We start from the raw sequence: 18,871 nt of genomic DNA, 5'->3' as shown, positions 1-18,871 counted from the left end.
GGGGTTCGGTAACTGCAGCTGCCTCGCGGCCTAGCTGTTCTCTCCTCTCCTGTGGGCCTTGGGGTCCACCACCTGGTTCCAGCACCGTCAGCTGGTTCCAGGCCGAGCCTTTGGCTTAGGTGCCTCCTCCTGGGTATCCGAGTTCCACCAACGTCAAGCGGTCCTTGGTAGTGCTTTTAAGCGCGGGCACCTACAGCTTAGTAACCGGGTTCCAGCACCGCCAGCTGGTCCTCGGTCGTGCCATTGGCTCTTGCACACTGGGGCAACGCATCTGGGTTCCAGCACCGCCAGCTGGTTCTCGGCAGTGTTTTTGTCACTGGTACTCCGTCGTGCCAAACCTGGTTTCAGCACCGTCAGCTGTTTCCGGGTTGTGTCAAACTCGCTGAGACGCCTATGCTTGCCCCGTCGTGGTGCGGTCGGGTTAGCCAACTCCAGGGTGCCTCCAGTTTAGGAGCTTCCTATGTGGGCTGCGTGAACTGGTAGTCAAGGCTGGTTCTCTAGTGCCAGTAGGCCCAGCTCCCCCTGTAGGACTGTTGGGGTTCGGTAACTGCGGCTGCCTCGCGGCCTAGCTGTTCTCTCCTCTCCTGTGGGCCTTGGGGTCCACCACCTGGTTCCAGCACCGTCAGCTGGTTCCAGGCCGAGCCTTTGGCTTAGGTGCCTCCTCCTGGGTATCCGAGTTCCGCCAACGTCAAGCGGTCCTTGGTAGTGCTTTTAAGCGCGGGCACCTACAGCTTAGTAACCGGGTTCCAGCACCGCCAGCTGGTCCTCGGTCGTGCCATTGGCTCTTGCACACTGGGGCAACGCATCTGGGTTCCAGCACCGCCAGCTGGTTCTCGGCAGTGTTTTTGTCACAGGTACTCCCTCGTGCCAAACCTGGTTTCAGCACCGTCAGCTGTTTCCGGGTTGTGTCAAACTCGCTGAGACGCCTATGCTTGCCCTGTCGTGGTGCGGTCGGGTTAGCCAACTCCAGGGTGCCTCCAGTTTAGGAGCTTCCTATGTGGGCTGCGTGAACTGGTAGTCAAGGCTGGTTCTGTAGTGCCAGTAGGCCCAGCTCCCCCTGTAGGACTGTTGGGGTTCGGTAACTGCGGCTGCCTCGCGGCCTAGCTGTTCTCTCCTCTCCTGTGGGCCTTGGGGTCCACCACCTGGTTCCAGCACCGTCAGCTGGTTCCAGGCCGAGCCTTTGGCTTAGGTGCCTCCTCCTGGGTATCCGAGTTCCGCCAACGTCAAGCGGTCCTTGGTAGTGCTTTTAAGCGCGGGCACCTACAGCTTAGTAACCGGGTTCCAGCACCGCCAGCTGGTCCTCGGTCGTGCCATTGGCTCTTGCACACTGGGGCAACGCATCTGGGTTCCAGCACCGCCAGCTGGTTCTCGGCAGTGTTTTTGTCACAGGTACTCCCTCGTGCCAAACCTGGTTTCAGCACCGTCAGCTGTTTCCGGGTTGTGTCAAACTCGCTGAGACGCCTATGCTTGCCCCGTCGTGGTGCGGTCGGGTTAGCCAACTCCAGGGTGCCTCCAGTTTAGGAGCTTCCTATGTGGGCTGCGTGAACTGGTAGTCAAGGCTGGTTCTGTAGTGCCAGTAGGCCCAGCTCCCCCTGTAGGACTGTTGGGGTTCGGTAACTGCGGCTGCCTCGCGGCCTAGCTGTTCTCTCCTCTCCTGTGGACCTTCGGGTCCACCACCTGGTTCCAGCACCGTCAGCTGGTTCCAGGCCGAGCCTTTGGCTTAGGTGCCTCCTCCTGGGTATCCGAGTTCCGCCAACGTCAGGCGGTCCTTGGTAGTGCTTTTAAGCGCGGGCACCTACAGCTTAGTAACCGGGTTCCAGCACCGCCAGCTGGTCCTCGGTCGTGCCATTGGCTCTTGCACACTGGGGCAACGCATCTGGGTTCCAGCAACGCCAGCTGGTTCTCGGCAGTGTTTTTGACACAGGTACTCCCTCGTGCCAAGCCTGGTTTCAGCACCGTCAGCTGTTTCCGGGTTGTGTCAAGCTCACTGAGACGCCTATGCTTGCCCCGTCGTGGTGCTGTCGGGTTAGCCAACTCCAGGGTGCCTCCAGTTTAGGAGCTTCCTATGTGGGCTGCGTGAACTGGTAGTCAAGGCTGGTTCTGTAGTGCCAGTAGGCCCAGCTCCCCCTGTAGGACTGTTGGGGTTCGGTAACTGCGGCTGCCTCGCGGCCTAGCTGTTCTCTCCTCTCCTGTGGACCTTCGGGTCCACCACCTGGTTCCAGCACCGTCAGCTGGTTCCAGGCCGAGCCTTTGGCTTAGGTGCCTCCTCCTGGGTATCCGAGTTCCGCCAACGTCAGGCGGTCCTTGGTAGTGCTTTTAAGCGCGGGCACCTACAGCTTAGTAACCGGGTTCCAGCACCGCCAGCTGGTCCTCGGTCGTGCCATTGGCTCTTGCACACTGGGGCAACGCATCTGGGTTACAGCAACGCCAGCTGGTTCTCGGCAGTGTTTTTGACACAGGTACTCCCTCGTGCCAAGCCTGGTTTCAGCACCGTCAGCTGTTTCCGGGTTGTGTCAAGCTCACTGAGACGCCTATGCTTGCCCCGTCGTGCTGCTGTCGGGTTAGCCAACTCCAGGGTGCCTCCAGTTTAGGAGCTTCCTATGTGGGCTGCGTGAACTGGTAGTCAAGGCTGGTTCTGTAGTGCCAGTAGGCCCAGCTCCCCCTGTAGGACTGTTGGGGTTCGGTAACTGCGGCTGCCTCGCGGCCTAGCTGTTCTCTCCTCTCCTGTGGACCTTCGGGTCCACCACCTGGTTCCAGCACCGTCAGCTGGTTCCAGGCCGAGCCTTTGGCTTAGGTGCCTCCTCCTGGGTATCCGAGTTCCGCCAACGCCAGGCGGTCCTTGGTAGTGCTTTTAAGCGCGGGCACCTACAGCTTAGTAACCGGGTTCCAGCACCGCCAGCTGGTCCTCGGTGCCATTGGCTCTTGCACACTGGGGCAACGCATCTGGGTTCCAGCACCGCCAGCTGGTTCTCGGCAGTGTTCTTGTCACAGGTACTCCCTCGTGCCAAGCCTGGTTTCAGTACCGTCAGCTGTTTCCGGGTTGTGTCAAGCTCACTGAGACGCCTATGCTTGCCCCGTCGTGGTGCTGTCGGGTTAGCCAACTCCAGGGTGCCTCCAGTTTAGGAGCTTCCTATGTGGGCTGCGTGAACTGGTAGTCAAGGCTGGTTCTGTAGTGCCAGTAGGCCCAGCTCCCCCTGTAGGACTGTTGGGGTTCGGTAACTGCGGCTGCCTCGCGGCCTAGCTGTTCTCTCCTCTCCTGTGGACCTTCGGGTCCACCACCTGGTTCCAGCACCGTCAGCTGGTTCCAGGCCGAGCCTTTGGCTTAGGTGCCTCCTCCTGGGTATCCGAGTTCCGCCAACGCCAGGCGGTCCTTGGTAGTGCTTTTAAGCGCGGGCACCTACAGCTTAGTAACCGGGTTCCAGCACCGCCAGCTGGTCCTCGGTGCCATTGGCTCTTGCACACTGGGGCAACGCATCTGGGTTCCAGCACCGCCAGCTGGTTCTCGGCAGTGTTCTTGTCACAGGTACTCCCTCGTGCCAAGCCTGGTTTCAGCACCGTCAGCTGTTTCCGGGTTGTGTCAAGCTCACTGAGACGCCTATGCTTGCCCCGTCATGTTGCGGTCAGGTTAGCCAACTCCAGGGTGCCTCCAGTTTTGGAGCTTCCTATGTGGGCTGCGTGAACTGGTAGTCAAGGCTGGTTCTGTAGTGCCAGTAGGCCCAGCTCCCCCTGTAGGACTGTTGGGGTTCGGTAACTGCGGCTGCCTCGCGGCCTAGCTGTTCTCTCCTCTCCTGTGGACCTTCGGGTCCACCACCTGGTTCCAGCACCGTCAGCTGGTTCCAGGCCGAGCCTTTGGCTTAGGTGCCTCCTCCTGGGTATCCGAGTTCCGCCAACGCCAGGCGGTCCTTGGTAGTGCTTTTAAGCGCGGGCACCTACAGCTTAGTAACCGGGTTCCAGCACCGCCAGCTGGTCCTCGGTGCCATTGGCTCTTGCACACTGGGGCAACGCATCTGGGTTCCAGCACCGCCAGCTGGTTCTCGGCAGTGTTCTTGTCACAGGTACTCCCTCGTGCCAAGCCTGGTTTCAGCACCGTCAGCTGTTTCCGGGTTGTGTCAAGCTCACTGAGACGCCTATGCTTGCCCCGTCGTGTTGCGGTCGGGTTAGCCAACTCCAGGGTGCCTCCAGTTTTGGAGCTTCCTATGTGGGCTGCGTGAACTGGTAGTCAAGGCTGGTTCTGTAGTGCCAGTAGGCCCAGCTCCCCCTGTAGGACTGTTGGGGTTCGGTAACTGCGGCTGCCTCGCGGCCTAGCTGTTCTCTCCTCTCCTGTGGACCTTCGGGTCCACCACCTGGTTCCAGCACCGTCAGCTGGTTCCAGGCCGAGCCTTTGGCTTAGGTGCCTCCTCCTGGGTATCCGAGTTCCGCCAACGTCAGGCGGTCCTTGGTAGTGCTTTTAAGCGCGGGCACCTACAGCTTAGTAACCGGGTTCCAGCACCGCCAGCTGGTCCTCGGTCGTGCCATTGGCTCTTGCACACTGGGGCAACGCATCTGGGTTCCAGCAACGCCAGCTGGTTCTCGGCAGTGTTTTTGACACAGGTAATCCCTCGTGCCAAGCCTGGTTTCAGCACCGTCAGCTGTTTCCGGGTTGTGTCAAGCTCACTGAGACGCCTATGCTTGCCCCGTCGTGGTGCTGTCGGGTTAGCCAACTCCAGGGTGCCTCCAGTTTAGGAGCTTCCTATGTGGGCTGCGTGAACTGGTAGTCAAGGCTGGTTCTGTAGTGCCAGTAGGCCCAGCTCCCCCTGTAGGACTGTTGGGGTTCGGTAACTGCGGCTGCCTCACGGCCTAGCTGTTCTCTCCTCTCCTGTGGGCCTTCAGGTCCACCACCTGGTTCCAGCACCGTCAGCTGGTTCTCGGCAGTGTCTTTTGCTCTTGTACCTTCTGCTCCCCATCCTGGTTCCAGTAACGTCAGCTGGTTCCGGGCAGAGCCTTTGGCTTAGGTACCTCCTTCTGGGTATCCAAGTTCCACCAACGTCAGGTGGTCCTTGGTAGTGCTTTCGGGCACGGGTACCTCCTGCTTAGTAACCGGGTTCCAGTAACGTCAGCTGGTCCTCGGTAGTTCCATTGGCTCTTGGACCTTCGGCTACCCATCCGGGTTCCAGTACCGTCAGCTGGTTCTCGGCAGTGTCTTTTGCTCTTGTACCTTCTGCTCCCCATCCTGGTTCCAGTACCGTCAGCTGGTTCCGGGCAGAGCCTTTGGCTTAGGTGCCTCCTTCTGGGTATCCGAGTTCCGCCAACGTCAGGCGGTCCTTGGTAGTGCTTTTTAGCACGGGTACCTCCTGCTTAGTAACCGGGTTCCAGTAACGTCAGCTGGTCCTCGGTAGTTCCATAGGCTCTTGAACCTTCGGGTAGCCATCCGAGTTCCAGTTCCATCAGCTGGTTCTTGGCATTTTCTCAGCCTTCTTGTACCTTCTGCTACATTTCCAAGTTGAAGACCCTAAAGTCGACGACCCGGAAGACCACCCCGATGACGACGACGACGACCCGGAAGACCACCCCGATGACGACGACGACGACGGCGGAGACGACGACGGCGGAGACGACGACGGCGGAGACGACGACGGCTGAGACGACGACGGCGGAGATGACGACACTGGAGACGACGACCCTGGAGACGACGACATGGAAGACCGAGAAGCAGAAGAACAAGAGGCTGCATAACAAAGAGCAGAAGAACATTAAGCATAAGACTTAATATCAGAGCAAAAGATATTATCTAAATTATATGCAGAAGAAGACTAAGCAGTGTATGGGGGTGAGTCCGTTCCTCCTCGTGGTGCCCCTGGATAAAGCCTGATGCTGCAGGCCAAACTGAACGCGGACAAATGTAACTTTTGTGACTGGCAGAACGGAAGGTGTAATCTTCCAACTTTTATAGATAACAACTACGGGAATGCCTGTCACAAATGAGAATATGATGAAGAAGTAGAATAGGAAGAATAATAACAGTGGAATAAAAAGAATATGTAGAATAGGAAGAATAATAATAGTTGAATAAAATGAATATGAAGAATGTAATAAAAAAAAAAAAAAAGGTAAAGGATGAAGAAGAAGATGAATAAGGTGAAGAAGAAGTTGATGTCAAAGATGCTGATGATGATGAAGATGAAAGTGTGGGAAAAGAAAAAAAAAAAGAAAAAAAAAAAGAAGGGGAAGGGCGTGGAATAGTGAAACATCAATATCTGACAAAAAAAAAAAAATGTACATAGTCAATATCTTTGTCACTCCGAACGTCTTAAAAAAAAAACAAAAACATGCTATTCTATTTGATTGGGATAAACCTCTATGACTTTAATGTCTCCGCCACCTCCCCAAATACATCCGGCATTATTCTTGGTTGTTTTCCTTCATGTAGAATGAACCTACAAGGCAAGAAAGGGTTTATTTTAATGCATTGACTTGCATTGGGATCGGGTATCGGTATCGGCGATATCCGATATTTTTTGAATATCGGCCGATCCTATCCGATACCGATACTTTCCGATATCGGAAGGTATCGCTCAACACTAGTCATCATAATGAGGAAGCGGAAAAGGAGGAGGAGGAAGAACAGAAGCTAGTTTCATATGCTATAGACAGTACTACCTGCACAACTGTCATACCGACAGTTCAGCGTGAATGGGCTGAGGACGGAGGAGGAGTAGGGGGAGGAGGAGAGCATGGTCAGTCATCCTCTTGGTGAGGACATGGAAGTCTTGCCTGTTAGCAGTTTGGCACACATGGCTGAGTTTATGGTATGCTGCCTTTCCTGTGCCCCTTGCGTTCTCCAAATTTTGGGTGACAGTCATTACCAGAGGCATAGCTAGGGGTTTAGCTCGAGGGGGGCAAAAAATCTGAGTGGGCCCCTAGCCAGGTAACCTTGATTACAACTAATTGTCAGCATAGGGGAACCTCTGCTGAAGACCATAGTATTAGTGAAAATAAATCTCTATAAAAAACAGCACTGTTATTACCACCATATGGTGCTAGATACCGCTACTGCAGAACATAGCCCCGGCGGGCCCCTATGTAGATTTGGGCCCCCAACCCCATTGTATGGGCAGTACTTGGCATAATTCACTTCATTTACTGTGTACAGAAAAAACAGCATATCACTCATTAAACAAGCTACCCATTTTACTATTATATAGAAGCATAGGTAAATTTGTGAATGAGGGAAGTGTAATATTGAAATGCATGTGAAAAGTGGGCTCCTCAAAGTCAATGTTACTGGTGGGCCCTTGGAACCCAGTCCGACACTGAGTACAGGTATAAATAGTGACTTACTGCTGACGTTCTTTCTGATGGAAACGTTCACTTTTCCCATCTTTTCCTTCTGGTCCAGACCGACATTACAACTTCTCCTGCTAGGACTCGTCTGCAGAGATTACAGCAAAGACACATCTGACTTCTCACAACTCCACTACACACAGTAAATTTCCCCTACAGCTCTCTTATACACCGTATGAGGGACCCGCAGCTTCCCTATACACAGTATGATAGGTCCACAGGTCCTCGATGCATAGTATAAAGGGCCTACAGCTGCCCTATACATAGCAGGGTGGCTCCACAGCTCGCCTTATACACAGTATGAAGGGCCCACTGCTCCCTCAAACACAATATAATGACCCCCACAGTAACACCCACACTATATAATGGCCTCTACACTGTCTATTGGCTCCCACAATAGCCCCAATACTATATAATGACATTCACACTTTATATAATAACCTCTATAGTAGTCTCCACTACTGTATGATGACCCTTAAACAGCAGAATGGCGCTCATATTAACACTGACACTGTATAATAGCCCCACAGTTGTCCCCAAATTTTATAGTGGCTCCCACACTGTATGAGGGTCTCTCACAGTAGTCCCCATATTAGCCCCCAAGCTGTATAATGACCCCTGCATTAGCTCCCAAACTGTATAAAGGCCCCAACAGTAGTTTTCACTGTGTATTACAGCTCCCACATTAGCCCACATGCTGTATAATGGCCTCCACACTATATGAGGGCCCCCTGAAATTTTATGCACATTGGACTAATTGGATTGTGAATATAATGTAATTCTTGTTGCATACCTCTCGAGTGCCAAGTTCTACTTATATTAACATTTAATAATGTCCCCCGAGTACCCCCATGTACAGTAATAATGGCCCATGAGTCTCCCCATGTACAGTAATTATGGCCCCAGTATCAGTGATGTGAACAGTTGGTCATGTGACTGCAGGTGTACAACTTGCTGTCTGTGTTGACTACACTCTTTCGGCTTCTCTCAATTCTCTTTTATTGAGACACCAAACAGTATGGGAGACCCACTTCCTAATAATGGGAACATTTTTTCATGAGGCCCTGCTGTACGTCTATTCAAAGGGGCATTGGAGTGACTCCAAACTTTTGGCAGCCCTTGCATTCACTGCATAGAAAAACACTATAGGAGACCCACTTCCTAATAATGGGAACAATTTTTTCAGGAGGCCCTCTGACCTTTACGTCTCTTCCAAGGGGCATTGGAGTAGGTGCACATTTTTGGCAGCCCTTGCATTCAGGGCATAGGCAAACAGTATGGGAGACCCACTTCCTAATAATGGGAACATTTTTTCAAGAGGCCCTGCTGTACATCTATTCAAAGAGGCATTGGAGTGACTCCGAACTTTTGTCAGCCCTTGCATTCACTGCATAGAAAAAAAACTATGGGAGACCCACTTCCTAATAATGGGAACAGTTTTTTCAGGAGGCCCTCTGACCTTTACGTCTCTTCCAAGGGGCATTGGAGTAGGTCCAAATTTTGAGCAGCCTCTGCATACACTGCATAGGCAAACAGTATGGGAGACCCACTTCTTAATAATGGGAACATTTTTTCATGAGGCCCTGCTGGACGTCTATTCAAAGGGGCATTGGAGTGACTCCAAACTTTTGTCAGCCCTTGCATTCACTGCATAGGAAAAAACTATGGGAGACCCACTTCCTAATAGTATGAACATTTTTTTCATGAGGCCTTCTGACCTCTAAATCTCTTCCAAGGGGCATTGAAGTAGGTCTACATTTTGGCAGCCCTTGCATTCACTGCATAGGCAAACAGCATGGGAGACACACTTCCTAATAATGGGAACATTGTTTTCAGGATGCCCTCCTGTATGTCTCTTCAAAGAGTTATTGGGGTGCGTCTTAATTTTGGGCAGCCATTGCATTCACTGCATAAGCAAACACTATGGGAGATCCAATTCCTAATAGTGGAAAAAAAATTTCAGGAGCCTCTCTGACCTCTACATCTTTTCCAAGGGGCATTGGAGTAGGTCCAAACTTTTGGCAGCCATTGAATTCACTCCATAGGCAAACAGTATGGGAGACCCACTGCCTAATAATGGGAACATTTTTTCATGAGGCCCTCCTTCAAAGGGGCATTGGAGTGACTCCAAATATTTAGCAGCCCTTGCATTCACATTCACTGCATAGGACAACACTATGGGATACCCACTTCCTACTAATGGGAACATTTTTTTCATGAGGCCTCTGTGTCTCTTCAAAGGGGTATTGCAGTGTGTACAAATTTTGGGCAGCCTTTGCATTCACTGGATATGCAATAACAGTATAAGAGACCCACTGTTTAATAATGGGAAAAACAAAGCATAGCCGGCTGATGGCTCTCTAAGAATAGTGAGGGCCAACTTCTGGCCCTTTAAGAATAGTAAAGGCCGCCTGATGGCCCTATAAAAATAGAATTTTTGACTTTCAGAGTCCCTCCTTCATAAATGAAACAGGAGGTGTCTGATGATGTGTTACACAACACATGGCCAGATAAGGTTGTGAAATGTTAAAATTACATTTCCCAGTGAATGCATTTGTCTTGGTTGAAAGCAATGATAAAGTTCAAAAACGCTACGTGTGAACATAGCCCAAGGTGTGGAGGAGAGTTTTTGTTTTTGGTTATTTATTTTACCAAATATACAAGTCATTACCCTGGAAAGGATGTTCCTTAACATAATTTCAAAGAAAATCCATTTTGGTTTTGTTTTTGTATGTTTTATTGTGAGTCTGTTAAAAGTGGCGTAATACTCTGACAACATTGTTCACGGCAGTGACCTGGGAGTTAGAAATGCATCCAGTGGTCTTCCCTGTGCTGTTCACATGTCATTTGAGCACTGTTCCTATCGATCCCCGCAACTTCTAGTCCCTCTGCAGACCGCCGGGGGGAATCGCCAGAAAAATGCTCAAGTTTCCCATAGACTTACATTGGTCGAGCACCCGAGCATTACAATTTTCTCGACCCGAGCAACGAACACTCGAACATTTTTGTGCTCGACCCATCACTAATTTTATTATTAAAGAAAAAAAAGAAAAAAATATATACTCCGCAGCTCCTCTGACCAAGACACCCCCCCCCCTCCCCTCCTTAAACACGTCCCCCCCGTTCCCCCACTCTGCATACAGCCGTGGGGCTGTATCATAGTCAAAGTTATTTCCTTGCCAACTTTGAGTAAAACCATTTTCCGAACAAGTTCGCTCTTCTCTATTGTGAACTGCATCAGGATAGTCAGCCAAGACAGTCCCAGACCAGCTTTTAAAGTATGTTTACTCAGAATTTATGCTGTTTTTAGAATTAAACACGACTGGCTGCAATGGCACAGCTAGTTTCTGCTGCCTGATTTCTCACTAGTTTTCCCTCTTAACATCTCCAAATAAATGAAATTAGGTTGACATAAAGCTTGCTGGTATTTATGAAAGTTGCCATTTAATTTATTTGCAAAAGAAGATGAATATAATATTCTACATTTATTAGAATTAATAAGAACGTGAATAAAAATGTAACTATGAAAAGGTCATATTTTCTTATAAAAAATTCCATTTAACAGGTCCTTGACACAAACTGCAAGTTAAACAACAGATCACTACAAGTAGAACTGTGCAAGAATGGGAACAGATTGAGGGAAAATCACACAACGTATAATTTTCTCCTACTTACCCTTAATTATTTCTCTTTTCCTAGAGCTTCTTGCTTTCCTGTCTTCTTTTATGTATAACTTTGCTTTCTCTCACTATGACAACCAAATTCTTACTCTATACAGCACATATTCTCATCCTTAATCGCCCATCTCACTTTTCTCTTACATATTATTAGCTCTCTATATGCATAACACCTTCATTGCTCGTTCCTTCCATCCTGTGCTACAATTAATTTTCTCTCTAACCTTTGTTCTGAAAATTCCTGCACACCTCAGCATCACCTAGTTTTCACTCTGTCTCATGTTTTCTGTAATCTATCACTTAATTTGCTGCTTTTCATTGTGTTGCTTGTCCTGATCACTATTTAACGCCTACATTTATCAGGCTAGCTACCTATATTAATATGGTTTCCAAGTTGTTCTCACAAGGGCTGCCACCAGAAATTCCAGGGTTCAATTCTGACAAAGTTTTCGGGCCCCCTTTAGACTCGGCCAAAGGCTTCACCCCAGCTCTGTCTTCACCCCTCGAACCTTGCACAAACCCACCACCCATTCTGGGAAAGACTCCACTTCTGCACTACATCTTCACCAATCACACCGTAACAGTTCCCATCAAACATCATATCACATTCACTACCGTTCAAAAGTTTAGGGTCACCCAGACAGTTTTTTGTTTTCCATGAAAGCTCATACTTTTATTTTTCAAATGAGTTGCCAAATGAATTGAAAAAACAGCAAACACAAAGTACCATAAGAACACTGGAGTGATGGTTGTTGGAAATGGGCCTCTATACACCTATGCATTGCAAACCAGATGTTTGCAGCTAGAATAGTCATTTACCACATTAACAATGTATAGAGTGTATGTCTGAATCATTTAATGTTAGCTTCATTGGAAATAACTGTGCCTTTCTTTCAAAAATAAGTAAATTTCTAAGTGAACCTAAACTTTTGAACGGTAGTGTACATAGCCATCTTGTGTTTTGGCCAAAAGATTTTTTAAGCCTACCACTACAACAACGCACACTCTTTTGGTAGGGCCCAATACTCTTTTTAGGTATATTTTTATTTATTTTTCTTTAAAGTAATGAGTCACATACATTTTTTTAAACTAATTGAAACCAGATTGTGTTACTTTTTATAAAAGCTGTATTTCTGATTAGAGATGAGCAAACTTGTTCAGAAAACATTCTCCAATCTCACATTCGGCACAAATATTACATATTCGGATTTGTGTTTAGATTCCTGACCATTTTTCCTCAAAATCGTCAAAATTCTGCCAAAGATCAGTAAATCATCAAGTTCCCACTAGTGCTTTTGTTAGGATTTTGGCTAGAAAAGTGGTGCTGTATGATGAGCGGGGGGGGACATGTTTGATGAGGGGAAGGAGGTTGGGAGAGGTCAGAAAAAGTAGTGAACTGTATTTTTTATAATTAACTTTATGTGTGGAGATTCCGGAAGCCACAGTGCACAAATAACATCCACAATGTCCAGACACAAGGGCTTCTGTCATTGGCTGCCAAAGTCACATGTCCTCCATATAAAAAGCGGAGTTTTTTTTGTGCCATTTTTTCAGTGTAACAGTGCAGAGAGGCTGCTCCTGCTGCTGCAAGTAGATACTTAGCTCAGCAGTTTATTGTCAGCTAGTTCAGATATATAGGATCCTGTGTCAAATTGACCTTCTAGCATCTAAATTGTTTGTGCTAATAGTGTAGGGAAGATACCAGACCACATTTCAGAATCAAAATCGTTTGTGCTAATACTGTGGCGCAGCCAGGAGTCCACATTTCAGAATCTAAATAATTTGGGCTAATAGTGTGGTCTAGCCAAGAATCCACATTTCAAAATCTAAATCGTTTGTGCAAATACGTTCAAATTTGTCCAGACATCAGGCCACATTTCTGAATCTAAATCATTTATGCTAAAAGTGTGATCCAGATCCCAGGCCTCATTTCTGAATCTAAATTCTATCTGCTAATAGGAGAAGGAGGTCTGGGAGCTTCAAAGGGATCCACATGTAGCACCAAATGGGTAGAGCCAAATCAGAAGGCAGGTGGGTGCTCGTAAGGCTAGTGAGCACCGACAAGCAGGGAAAAATTTAGTGCATAGCGGCACACCACTGATGAAAAAATGAAAAACGCTTTATTCAAGCATAGCAAGCCATGTTATAAGCATGAAAAGCCTTACGGATTTCAGGTGCAAGCAGCACCCTTGGTCATAGGATATATAATTAAAATCACAGCCAGAATAAATATCAATGAACAACCTATTGACTCCCAGATGGCTAAGCTAGCACAAGTTTTTCATGAACCCGATTTAGTAAATGATGAATCCTCACATATCAGAGACTTGATTAAAAAACTTGATAAATTATTGGGGCAGGAGTTGCGACCGTGTTGGGATCACAACACCTTGAAAAAATATCTTGAAAATGAGATGATCCCACATAGACTTCACATTAAAAAACTCCTATCTATTTTTTCTCTGACAATTTTCTCATCAAATGGAATGCTATTTTGTCACAATGTTCTTTTAAATTAATGGAACTTACAATTTCTTATGAAGAGACTCGTCTTGGCGAATTAAAAAATTAGATTGATGCGGTTAATGCTGATTTGAATGGCTTTAAATCTTGGTGTGAATTTGACAACAGCTTGAAAAAAGTCCAGGATAACATCAAGTTCAGGGAAGAGGGAATAATTAAGACTAAAATATCTAAACTCTCCAGAGACACTATGGACTATAAAAACAACAAGGTGTATACCTGGAACAAAAACTCATTTCATGGCACTTTTAAAAAATCTGTATTGAAAAATATATCTTTTGAACGCCAGGCAGGATATAAACATAATAGATCTGTTGTGTTTTTCTCATGTGAATACAACAGTTCTGAATTTGCCGCTATCCTCTCAATTTTTCCTTCTTTCTGCTACTAGTGTGTTCCCGACACCAGGCCACATTTCGGAATCTAAATCCTTTCTGCTAATAGTTTGGTTGAGCCAGTAGTCCACATTTCAGAATCTAAATAGTTTGTGCTAATAGTGTGGTTCAGCCAGGAGTCCACATTTCAGAATCTAAATAGTTTGTGCTAATAGTGTGGTCCAACCAAGAGTCCACATTTCAGAATCTAAATAGTTTGTGCTTATAGCATGGTTCAACCAAGAGTGAACATGCCAGAATCTAAATCCTTTGAGATAATTGTGTGGTCCAGACATCAGTCCACATTTCAGCATCAAAATCTTTTGTGTTAATTGTGTGGTCCAGCCACACTATCTCAGCAAATAAATACATATTTCTAATTTACAGAGAGGTGACTCACAGGTGTGGGCTTAAGGATGTCAAACAGCTGGTTAAAAAAGGGGAAGGGTACATCAAACATGAGTGGGAAAATGCAAGGTCATAGTGGAAGGGGGAATAGGCTTGGTTTTCCAGGTGTATGTGGGGTAGGTTGTAAAATTACTGTAAGCTCTACTGAACAAACACTGTCTCGTCTTATCCAAAGAAAACTGACAACTTCTGTTACTGCACAGGCTACTCGTCTGCCTTTCTTTGGCAGCTGTACAGCAGTACGCATTGTAAATGAGGGCCAGAGAGAGTATGTGCTCCAGTGGATGGCAAGCGCTGCATCAAGTGGTCTCTCTTCCTCCACCTTAACATCACACAGTACAGTCTTCAGAGGATACACTTCAATTACGCTTGTTTTCCCCTGCATCACAACTCTCCAACGGCCCAACTGACCCAGAGTATAAATAGTATAATTGCGCAGCATGGATGCATAGGGCAGGGCCTAGGACAGTGCTTAGAGCAGCATTTCTATCTTAAACATTGATCAGTATCAGGTAGATCAGTGACAGGTGTAGGCCTGGTGCTCTGAGAGTCCTGTTAAATTCAGACAACACACATGAAGGAGACGCAACTTGGAGTCCAAACATTTCCAAAAATTAGGTACATACGCCATGAAAAGTGGCATCAATTGATTGACAGTAGAAATTTTATAATGGCACAGCAGCAGTCAGGCACTGGGTCATTAATGAGCCAGGATCTGTGCCATCATTTACAGCTTTGAATTCAAATTAAGAGGAGGGTGAGGGAAAGAAATAGGCCTGCTGTTCTAGGAGCCTGGATACCTCATGCGACAGCTCAAACTGTTTTTCTGCTCAGTCACACTGAGGAAGCATAAAACAGGTGCTTCTCACAAAATTAGTACATTATCAAAAAGTTAATGTATTTCAGTTATTCAATATAATATGTGAAACTGATATATAGAGTCATTACAGAGTGATCTATTTCAAGTGTTTATTTCTCTTAATGTTAACGATTTTAGCTTACAGCCAATGAAAACACAAAAGTCATTATCTTAGTAAATTAGAATAATTAACAAAAAACACCTGCAAAGGCTTCCTAAGCGTTTAATAAGGTCCCTTAGGCTAGGGTCACATTGCGTTAGGGCAGTCTGTTTAGCGCATAGCGCTACGGACTGCGCTAACGCAATGTCCCAAAAGGGATCGCGTTTGCCAATCCCGCTAGCGCAGATCTGCGCTAGTGAGGAACGGACCGCGAACGCTGCAAGCAGCGTTTGTGGTCCGTCACTCAAATGATGGCACATCGCTAGCGCATGCCCAATGCTAGCAATGTGCTCGCCATTACAAACAATGGCGGTGTTAACGGACTACGTTACACCTAGTTATGCCGCGGTGTAACGTAGTCCGTTAAACGGGTTCACATAACGTAATGTGAACCTAGCCTTAGTCTTTTTCAGTAGGCTCCACAATCATGGGAAGACTGCTGACTTGACATGCTCCAAAAGGAGAGTAAACCACAAAAAGTAATTGCTAAAGAAGCTGGCTGTTCACAGATTGCTTTATCTATGCGTATTAATGGAAAGTTGAGTGGAAAGAAAAAGTGTGGTAGAAAAAGGTGCACAAGCAATCGGGTTAACCGCAGTCTTGAAATGATTGTTAAGAAAAGGCCATTCAAAAATTTGGAGGAGATTCACAAGGAGTGAACTGCTGCTGGAGTCATTGCTTCAAGAGCCACCACACACAGACATATCCAGGACATGGGCTGCAAGTGTCTCATTCCTTTTGGCCACTCATGACCAATAGACAATGCCAGAAGCGTCTTACTTGGGCCAAGGAGAAAAAGAACTGGACTGTTGCTCAGTGGTCCAAGGCGTTGTTTCCAGATTAAAGTAAATTATGCATTTCATTTTCAAATCAAGGTCGCAGAGTCTGGAGGAAGAGTGGAGAGGCACAGAATACAAGCTGCTTGAGGTCTAGTGTGAAGTTTCCACAATCATTGATAGTTTGGGGGAAGCAATGTCATCTGCTGGTGCAGGTCCACTGTGTTTTATCAAGACCAAGGTCAGGGCAGCAGTCTACCAGGAAATTTTAGAGCACTTCATGCTTCCCTCTGCCGACAAGCTTTTTGGAGATGGAAATTTCATTCTCCATCAGGACTTGGCACCTGTGCACTCTGCCAAAAGTTCCATTACCTGGTTTAAAAACAAAAGTATCTGTAATAAGATTATGCTATTGTTCTATGGAGACCGATGACGTGAGTCAGAATGACGACAAACACGGTATATCACAGTTCAAGATATATATATATATTGTAGGAAGATGAACTTCAGATAACTGATGCAAACTGCAGCTTTACAGATAAGCAATTAAACAGTCTCAAGAATATGCAGATATTAGAAGTACAGACCGACGGTGCAAGTACAAGTCCAGCAATGCAGTATCCAGAGGTCAGAGTCCAGGCTGGCTCCCAGCTGAGGGGCAGACCGTAGCAGAGGTGGGTGCAGAGCAGGTGAAGAGTAACAGAGTCTTTCCGGTGGTACGTAGATCCAGAAGCAAGCGGGGTATCCCGAGGAGTAGAAGAACAAGCAGGTTGCAAGTCCTTGAGCTTGGCAGCAAGTGAGATACAAGATACACAAGCAAGGTATAGTGTGCAGAGTTCCTTTATATATGCAGCAGACAGGAAACAAGGAGTATCAGACAGGAAGCAAGATGGCCCCCATGAAGCCAGCCACTCCATCTTGGGTAAGGGCAGAATCCAACAGAACTAAGGGCAAGAACAGACAAAAACAGGTATGCAGTCTCAGTCCTTACAGTATCACTGCGCTTGATTGTCCAGCAAACACACCTGACCTTAATCCCATAGAGAATCTATGGGGAATTGTCAGGAGGAAGATGAGAGACAACAGACCCAACAAAGCAGATGAGCTGAAGCTGCTATCAAAGCAACTTGGGCTTCCATAACACCTCAGCAGTGCCACAGGCTGATCGCCTCCAAGCCACGCTGCATTGATGCAGTAATTAATGCAAAAGTAGCCCCAACCAAGTGTTGAGTGCATTTACTGAACATACTTTTCAGTAGGCTATCATTTCAGATTTTAAAATCAATTTTCAAGCTGGTGTTATAAAGTATTCTAATTTACAGAGATACAATGTTACGACAATTGGGTTTTCCTTGGCTGTAAGCCATAATCATCAACATTAACAGAAATAAACACTTGAAATAGATCACTCTGTTTGTAATGACTGTATATAATATATGAGTTTCACTTTTTGTATTGAAGACCTGAAATAAAATAACTTTTTGATGATATTCTAATTTTGTGAGAAGCACCTGTATATGGGGAAGACAGATTATGGACGTCTTTCTAGGTCAGTGTCAATAGCTTGAGGTAGAAACATTATGGAACTAGGAGACAATTAAGGAATTAGCAGAGGGGAGAAGTGGAAAAGCAGCTAGGACAGAAGTGGATTAATATGGCAGCAGAGTTAAGGACTAACTGCAGAGGTGTGATTATGTGATGGGGATGACAAGGTTCTAGACCCCACATGGAGTCAAGGCCATCCAAGTGATGTGGCCAATTAGGAGGAAGAGGTGGAGGTCACGCTTGCACAGCAAAAGAGGGATTAGGGTGCCAAAGCGCCATAGCTGGCCCCTAGTCATTACGTTAGCTGCTACTGCACACCGCAGCCGGTCCCTAGCTAATACTTCAGCTGCTACAAAGTGCTGAGGCCATTCCCTAGTAATTAAGTTGGCTGCTACTGCACACCGCGGCTGGCACCTAGCTATTACATCAGCTTCTGCAAAGTGCTGCGGCCAGCCTCTAGCCATTATGTTGGCTGCTAATGGGCACCGTGGTTGGCCACTAGCCATTAACTTAGCTGTCTCTGTCCATGGTTCGTCCTCCTCCTATACCTCTTTCTCCACCGTCTCTTTATCCGGTCAGAAGGTGCAGGCCATCTATGTATGCTTTTTGTGTTCTCAGCCTGCTGCTGTTCACCCGTCTGCGGTGCAACATCACTTCTGTTTTCCTGCTCCCCACCTCATATGAGGCATGCCCACATGAGACTGTGCAAGTAGCAACAGGCATTAATGGAGTTTGAGCTGCAGCATGCATGGGTGAGTCGCTCTGCCGAACAACACCACTTCAAGACCAACGAGTGGGCCTCCATGCAGGATGTGTGTGCCGTCTTGCACTGCTTCAAGTACTTCACAAACATAGCCAGCGCTAATGGCAATATCATCAGCAAGATTATCCTACTGCTATGCCTCCTAGAAAAAAAAAGCTTCAGGCGATGATGGTTGAGATGGTGGCACAGGAGGAAGAGGAGGAGGAAGTGGGAAAATTCACACCATTATCAGGCGAAGGGTCCACACATGTCTTGGAGGATGGGTTCCTGTACCAACATCCCCAGGTACATAAATATAAAGCCAGGTGACAGTTTTGAGTGTGAAGAGAATGAGTAGGAAGATGAGGAACAACTGTGTTCACTGCAGGGTGGCACTCAAAGCAGCACATGGTCTTCACTGGAGTGTGGCCGGGGGAGATGCAGACAATACAGAGGACCCAGACAATACTCCTCCTGCTGAAGACAG

The sequence above is a fragment of the Ranitomeya imitator genome, chromosome 1, assembly GCF_032444005.1.
Source record: "Ranitomeya imitator isolate aRanImi1 chromosome 1, aRanImi1.pri, whole genome shotgun sequence".
Taxonomy (NCBI): Eukaryota; Metazoa; Chordata; class Amphibia; order Anura; family Dendrobatidae; genus Ranitomeya; species Ranitomeya imitator.
Note: the sequence above shows the minus strand (reverse complement) of the source record.